General features: G+C 38.6%; 1 long non-coding RNA gene across 1 annotated transcript; it reads right to left on the reverse strand.

Annotated features, from left to right (window-relative positions):
• Nucleotides 1–6225: 6225 nt before the first annotated feature.
• Nucleotides 6226–7176, reverse strand: LOC126716443 (uncharacterized). The gene is made up of 2 exons (XR_007652128.1): nt 6465–7176; nt 6226–6346 (listed from the first exon to the last, which is right to left on the reverse strand). It is a non-coding gene; the product is annotated as an uncharacterized LOC126716443 (long non-coding RNA).
• Nucleotides 7177–8401: the final 1225 nt, after the last annotated feature.

Here is an 8401-nt window from a genome sequence, read left to right on the forward strand (position 1 = left end):
TGTCCACATTCGGGGAAAAATAGACCCTAGACTTCGCTCCACTTACAGTTTGACCCGATTGGCTACAAAAAAGATCTAGAACTTCTCTTATGGCAACACAATTCTCATGATCAGCTTTAGCAAACAAAACCAAGTCGTCCGCAAAGAAAAGATGCGAGAAAGCCAAACCATTCCTATTAGCCTTCACTGATTGCCACTTCCTTGCACTACATTTCTCATCGATGAGATGGCCGAGGTATTCCAAACAGAGAATAAAAATATAAGGGGAAAGAGGATCCCCTTGTCTAATACCTCTCGAAGGAATAATCTGATCCAAAGCTCCCCCATTCACCACAATGGAAGTGGAAACAGTCGATACACAACTAATTATCAACTTAATGAGATTATGAGGGAGATTTACTCTGAACAACATATCCCTAATGAACCCCCATTCAAGCTTATCATATGCTTTTTCCAGGTCTATCTTTACCGCCATAAATCCAGTCCTCCCCTTCTTCCTGTTGATCGTGTGAATTAGCTCTTGAACAATGATAGCATTATCCGTGCCTCTTCTCCCAGGGACAAACGCAACTTGGAAAATAGAAATGAGCTTCTCAAGAAAAGGCCTCAACCGGCCTACCAAGATCTTAGAGACAATCTTGTACACAGTATTACACAAGCTAATAGGACGGTAATTACTAAGGGTTTCCGGACTAGGGATTTTCAGAATAAGAGTGATGAAAGTCTTATTTAACTCCTCAGGAACAGCCATATCAATAAAGATCTTTCTAACTTCTTCTACCACAGACTTACCTACAATAGGCCAAAACCGCTGGAAAAAGGCAGCATGAAGGCCATATGGCCCTGGGGCTTTGAAGGCCTTAAGAGACCACAACCCCACCTTAATCTCCTCATCAGACACCCCCCCCCCCTCTACACTATCTCGCTCCTCATCCGTGAGCCGAGCTTGCCAAGAAGAACCAGCTGGAAAAGACAGAGCAGAAGAACTATGGGAAGTAGTAAAGAGTTTAGCAAAACCATTCCGGATAACCTCCTTCACTCCTCTTTCATCATGCACCCACTCCCCAGTATTAGACATAATAGCTGTAATGGGATTTCTTTTCCTCCTAACCAGAGTGGAGATGTGGAAAAAAGAAGTATTCCTATCACCCAACAGCATCCAATTAACTCTAGACTTAAGCGCCCATAAATCTTCCTCTTGGCTGAGCACACCACAAAGATCCACCTGGAGCTTCCTTTCCAACTCCACAAGAGAAATTGAGGGGCATTCAGCTAAAGCCTTTTGAATCCCTCCTAACCTCGCCATAATTCTCTTCTTCTTCTCAAAAACATTACCGAAATGCTCCCTGTTCCAAACCGAAGCATCACTGGAGAAAAAACTGATGGCATCTTGGAGGCAACAAGCCCTTGCCCAGGCTTTTTGAACCACTTGAGGAAAAGAAGGGTCAGACAACCAGAAGCTTTGAAATTTGAAGAGCCTATTCTGCCTGGCCCAACTCCTAGGATTAGTTTCCAATAAAATCGGATTGTGATTAGAATGACATCTAGTTAAATGAGTCACACGGGCTTGACAAAGAGTGCACCAGTCAGTATTGACAAAGAACCTGTCAATCCTTTCTTGGATGAGAACATGGGCATCCCTCCGGTTAGTCCAAGTAAATCTAGAACTCAAAAAACCCAGATCAACCATATTGCATTTATCTAAGCAATCTTACAGCAGAAGAGACCTACTGATGCTCACCTCTCTGCCACCTAACTTATCAGAGCTCATAAGAGGCTCATTAAAATCCCCTGCAATCACCGAGGGCATACTATGCATTTCCGCAATGTGAGTCAGATTATTCCAAAGAACCGATCTCTCAGCAAATCTAGGACTAGCATATATTGCTGAAAAAAGCCAAGTAAGATTAGAAGCTCGTACCTTAATAGTAACGTGAATTTCCTGTTCAGTCTTGGCCATAGGAGTAACTTCCACCTTATCAGCATTCCACATAAGCCATAAACCCCCAGCAAAACCAATTGTATCCACATGGATCGCTCCATCAAAAGGCAAGCGATCTGTAATATCCTTAGCTCTCTCCCCTCCCAGGTGAGTTTCCATAACCACAAACACAGCTGGATCATGCACACGCACCAACTCCCTCACATGACTCTAAAAATTGGGCTTCAGAGCGCCCCTGCAGTTCCAAATTATTATATTCATCGCATGGAAAAATAAGGAAAAACCGGCCTACATCAGCAGGAGGTTAAAGTCTCCCCGCCTCCTTTAAACTCCATCCCCTTCGCTTCAGCAATACCATCAATTTGCCTTTCCCCATGAGCTGACAAACCAGCCCTGTCTTGGTGAGATAGCTGATGCGCTTGGCCTCCATCATTGCCAAGCTCGCTTCGCAAATCACCACTCATGCTAAAATCAGAGGAAACGCCCGCCAAGCAAGTGATCTTTGAATCACCAGCATTAAGAAGCTTCCCCGGAGCGAGATCATCTCTGGCAACAACCCCATCACGGCGTTCTCCGTCGCGGGTATGAAGAGAACTTTCCAACAGCTTCTCATCATGGGCTGCGTTACTGCAGGGACCACCTCTAGCATAACTAAGCTCACCCAACTCATTACTAGTTGATGTCGTAAACAAGAAGCTAGAATCACTTCGATCACAGGTTCCATAACTAAACTTGGAGACGGTGGTGATAGGAGTAGGCTTTGGAAAACTTCTAGACTCAGCAGCAACACTACTTGAGGTAATGTGAGCCCTACTCCGTGCAAGATCTTTTTTCCCTTTGATCAACCCACCTTGGGCTTGAGAAGAGATGCTTCCAACATTAAAAGGGCCATCATGAGCAGCACCACAAGGAGATCAGGGCCCAAAGGCGAGCCCAAATTAGTTAATGATTCATTAGGAACCTGGGCCACGGACATTGATTGGGGCTTATCCGGCGTGCTCCTATTATCCTTCATGTAACTACCTCTCGGTCCCACATGCAGAAAAGCATTCCCATTACTAATTCTGAGGTAGCCTGTCCCACTACCTTCCTACTGATTCTTGATGCCTCTGTTACTTTGTCGTTTTCTAGTGACCACTACCCATGGACCATATGTGTCCTTTTGCTCAGCATCCCGAACTGCCTCCCCTTGAATGGGGTCCACTGGATCACACGCCATGCGTGAATTGCTGACCTGGACCTCCTCTTGCACCTCGGCATCCTTGTCCACCGTGGGCGGACTGCGAATAACATGAGGACAGCCATCCCTCCGGTGACCAATCCGGCCACATGAAAAACAAAGCCTATTAACACCTTCATAAATAACAGGTTGCCGAATGCCCCCAATAAGGATGCTTGTCACCAACGGTTTTTCAATGTCCACCTGAACGCAGAGCCTAGCGAACCGGCCCCTTGCTTCAGCCGCAGTATGAGTGTTAATCCTTAGTATCTTGCCTATGGAATTTCCTATCTGTTTAATAACTTCCATTTCATAATATTCGATGGGCAACTCGTTTAGTCTAATCCACACCGCAATGGAAGAGACGTTCGTCGTAGAAGGCTTAAAATTTGGCTCTCATGGTCTTATCGAAAGGAAATGCTCACCAATGAACCACAGACCATTCTTGAGAACCTTGGCATGATCTTCTTTGCTGCTGAAGCGAGTAAGGAAAAACTCTTTCCCTAGATCAATAACATCCAACCTACCCGTGGGCTTCCATAGAGCATTAAGTTTGGCCTAAATGTAGTTGAACCCCACAGACCTCCCATAAACTTTAACAATGAGAGAAGATGCCCAGACTGCTCTAATGCGATGTTTCACATCCTTCGAAAGTTTAACTGCAACCAAACCTTCACTGAGCTCCTCCATCTCCTCATCAGATTCAATATCATTTTCCATGTTCTCATCAAAAGCAAAAGCATGGTTGTATGCTCTTGGTATTACCCCCAACAGTTTAGCTCTAAAGGACGAGTTCTCCCCATGGACAGGATCATCGCTAACCCCCTGACTGTGAGAGCTGTCTCCTCGGCTAGCCGTGAAATCAACATGACGAACATCCTTTACTATTTGCCTTAAATGTTTCTTCATAAATAGCAAATAGTAGAGCTCAGTGGTCATCATCTCAACGAGAACTCTCTCAGTTGCTACCTCCAAGAAAACCTTCTCACAATCCTTAACACGTTTAAAGCAATATGAAAGCCAGGATTAGTACCAATGCAATACATGGAAAAACTTTTTAAGGTTCTCACCTTGAGGAATCAGACACTAAAACAAAACATGTTGAAATGTAGCAGGCCTAAAATTTAAGTAATAATTTACAAAAAATAAAAATAAAAAAATATTAAAAAAAACACCCTTAAAGATTAAAAACAATATGAAAATTAATGCCTCTTTCCTATAATTTAAAACAACAATTTAAATCTTCTTTTGGTAATAACAAAATCTTGTGTCAAACATCAAAATCTTGCGTCAATATAGATAATATCTTCTTCCAAGTAATAACAGTGAGCTCCATGTGAAGATTTTGCTTAAGATGTGAAAAGAAGAAAATATGGAAAGCAATAAATTTATGTATTGAGCACTATTATGCTACTAAAATCTTATATTACACTCATTAAGATTTTCCCATTTTAGAGGCTCTCCAAGTGCCATCATAAATTGGAAAATTGGAGATTGAGCTCCATATAATTAAGTATATTTTTCTCAACAAAGACAGATTTTGCAAAAAAAAAAAAAAAAAAAAAAAAGAGGAATTGGAACTCCTTGATTGATTATTAGATAAATATCTATCATAAGAAATCTCCACTTCCTTTTCAAGGATCCTTCTTTTTTTTTTTTGGGGGGGGGGGGGGAAGGGAAGAACCTAAAATTTTTCAACAATAACCTAAAGCATCACCATTTCATTTTGGAAACATGATCCTATAACTAAACGGCTTAAGCAAAGTGAATCAAATAGCCACATCACATCCACAAAAAGCATAAGAAGAATAGTCATTACAGTTTTAAAACTAAAATTCACAAACAAATATCCTCAAAAAAATTAGCTCTGGTAATTGATTAATTGTTGCATGAATCTCCTCAAAAGCAAGCACAAACTCTAGGTCATCCAACCTCTGGTTCCTATATTGATTCGTCTAAAAAGCCTGGAACAGAAATGCAGCCTGGTGATGTTGTTGCTAATGGCAACGAATGAGAAAAAGAAGAACTTCATCCTTTCAATCCTTAATATAATTTAATTAGCATCTTGAGAGAAATCAGATACAATATTGAAGGCATTGTTAAAATGACTGTATTATCCTATCATGCCATGCTATCAAATAGACATCCTGATATTTATTGGGCAGCTAAAGGGCTAGGCCATACTGATATTTTCAATGATCTCTAAGTATTTGAACTTTGGGATTTATCAAACATATTGCATGTTTGTCCAAAAAAGACAGTGATTTCAGCAGCTAGTGGAACTGCCAAAAATTTTCCCATGCAAATAGGAACTTCAGTATTTAAATCTTCAACCTAAAAGAAAACCAAAAAAAAGATATGTGCCTAATGTTTCTTCACCAATTTGAAAGGTACGTTTGCCCATGCTATGACAGAGCACTCCATTGTCCTTATTTATTTTGGTGGTGTTAAAGCTGTTTAATTTGGTTTAGTATGCAATATTATGTATTAATCCAGCTCAAGTGAAAAAAAGTAAATATGATATATTTTTTATGATATGATGTAGAGCATTCAATCAATTATATTTTGGTAATGATCAATTTTAAACTCATCCACATATTTATATCTTAATTAAAAATAAATGTATACTAATGTAAAATTTAAGTAATATTGAAAATTCACCATAGTTCTGCTTGACAAGGGACATGAACTCATGTAGAAGTTCATAATATTCTTGAAAAGAATTGTCAAAATCACCTCCTTAGGGAATGTATATTATACTATCACTTGTAAAAATTTATGAACCAAAACTGGAGCAAGGTGCAAATGTAAACCATGAAACCTTCCCAGTTGCCCTGCTCTGTCTAAGCCCAATGTAGAACTCATCTTTCAACAACTGTTAATTGTTTGTCCCCACATCAATTTTTATAGGCAAACACTACAAGAAGACAGTCCATACAATTCTTGATCAGAATAAGGGATATTATGTGATTACAACCAAGGCTTTTATTTTTGAACTTGGTTTTGCTTGGCATTTAGAAATGTTCCCTAAGGTTTAAAACAAAGTACATCATGTGACCAACAATTTACAATGTAGTAAAACGAAGCAAGAGCCACAAGTTTTATTTGAATAAACTTACTGTAGAAGGACGAAGACCTCCATGTGCTGTATACAAAGACAATTTCCCCACAGGAATCCCCATCCCCTAAAACATATCCAACACCATCATGTGAAGGCTTGTTCACTTTTACAACCCAATAATTTATATAGAACCCTGTTTAATAAGTATAGAATTTAAAAACAATGATTGACAACATAACTACCTGACAGCCAAGATCCCTAAGTCCTGAAATTTGCTCACCATCCGTCACAACAATTGCTTGAATAGTCCTCTCAAGCCAGTTCTTCAACACCTCAAGAATATTGCCCTTGCAAAATCCGAGCCCTCCTTCATATTATGACTAAAGTAGTTCTAAGTTGCACGTAGTTACAGCAAAAATAGAAATTCATACTCTTCTTTCAAACTTATGTAAAGACCCTGTGGGCGCTTGAAAATGCTCCCATACTTCTGGCAAGCCTCACCCACAGTTGGAGCATAGACAACTGGGGGCAATTCCTCAACATTATCAATGAGAAGTTTGTAGAATAGCCTTTCATTCCTCTCTTGTAAAAAATAAAACAAAAGAAATTAAAAAATCTATATTACCCCTCTTTCAAAATTTCAATAGGACTTCATAGTTCATTCATCACATAAGGATAAATCCATTTGTCTTTCCACAAAATTCTAAGCACACAAACATGCATTCCAAAAAAGCCTCATTAAAGAAAGGAGTTAACTATACCAACAATAGAAAGATAAAGGAAATAAAGAAACAATAAAAATGTTAAGGCATCATAATTAAACAAACTATAGTCCTACAATGTCTCAACATCTCAAGATGACCCCAAACTTGAAAATTCACAATCAGTCCAAATGTCATTATGCACAAGACAATCATTCAATACTATTCAAAATATTATCAAACAATTTATCTGCACGTGATGACCATATGCAAACAATGTACAACAATCATCATCACAACTAAATTCAATGACGGCGAAACTCCTAAGTCCTACCTGAAGCTCCATCAAGGCAATGTATTTTTCCAACGGGACTTGATATTGTTGGATGTTCTGCATCAATTTCTTCTCTTGGGATTAGTAAAATACAAAAAAGGGTCAGCGAAAATTCAAATTATGAGAACAACGAATCAGATAAAACGATGCTATAAGCCAATATCACTAATACAACCTAAAGTTGTTGAGACAAAATTATTGGAGGCAGGAGACCGCCCAAAAAATATCTAGTGATTCAATGTGTATTAATAATTGATGAAATTTTAAATAATAATAACTTATATAAATCAAAAGTCCTAAATTTAAAATTTAAATAATAATATAGTTCTCGTAATCTAGATTCAGTGTGTAGTAAATAAGTCTCTATATTTTATCTACAAAGCAACCATAATATACATAACCATAGAAAACAATACTCAATCCTCACACAACACAACAACAATAGCAAACACAACAAATAACCCCAAAAAAAAAAAAAAAACAATTTCTATAATACAAAGCCAAGAATAGCCAATAAATATTATAAAAATAATATTTATAATACAAAACTATTTCTAAATCTAAGTGTGATTGGAATACAAAACATGATGGGGCTAGGAAAACAATTAGTATTAAAGTGGGTTGTGCCTGAAAACATAAATTTAAAAAAAAAAATTACCACAAAATTTGCCTACACTGATTTGGGTGTGTGAGAGTGCTTTTTTCTTTAGCACACAGGCCCAAGGATCCTGGGCGAAATAGTTGTGTTTTGGTGGACTGGGCTTGGTTCACCGCAGCTAAATGGGGGCTGATTACGAACCAAGTTGTGCGCAAGTCACATAAATCTCCTCAAGGCAAAAATGCGATTCCTCCCCGGGTGTACTGTTGTGGGATCTTAGGACGTATTGTCGTGGGATCCCGGGGCGTATTAGGCCTGTAAGAACCCAGAATCTCTGGTTCTGTGCACTATACAATCTTTCTCCATGCTTGTTATGCAATGGAATTTTGTCCTTTCCTTTTACCTCTATAGGTCCTACACAAGAACAACTATACAATGCACATATCTTCAAATAATTGTTAGTTTCTTAGATTAGGATATATATATATATATATATATATTAATACATATACATATATGTAAATGAATTTCATAAGGATGATTCAG

Source organism: Quercus robur, chromosome 3, assembly GCF_932294415.1.
Source record: "Quercus robur chromosome 3, dhQueRobu3.1, whole genome shotgun sequence".
Taxonomy (NCBI): Eukaryota; Viridiplantae; Streptophyta; class Magnoliopsida; order Fagales; family Fagaceae; genus Quercus; species Quercus robur.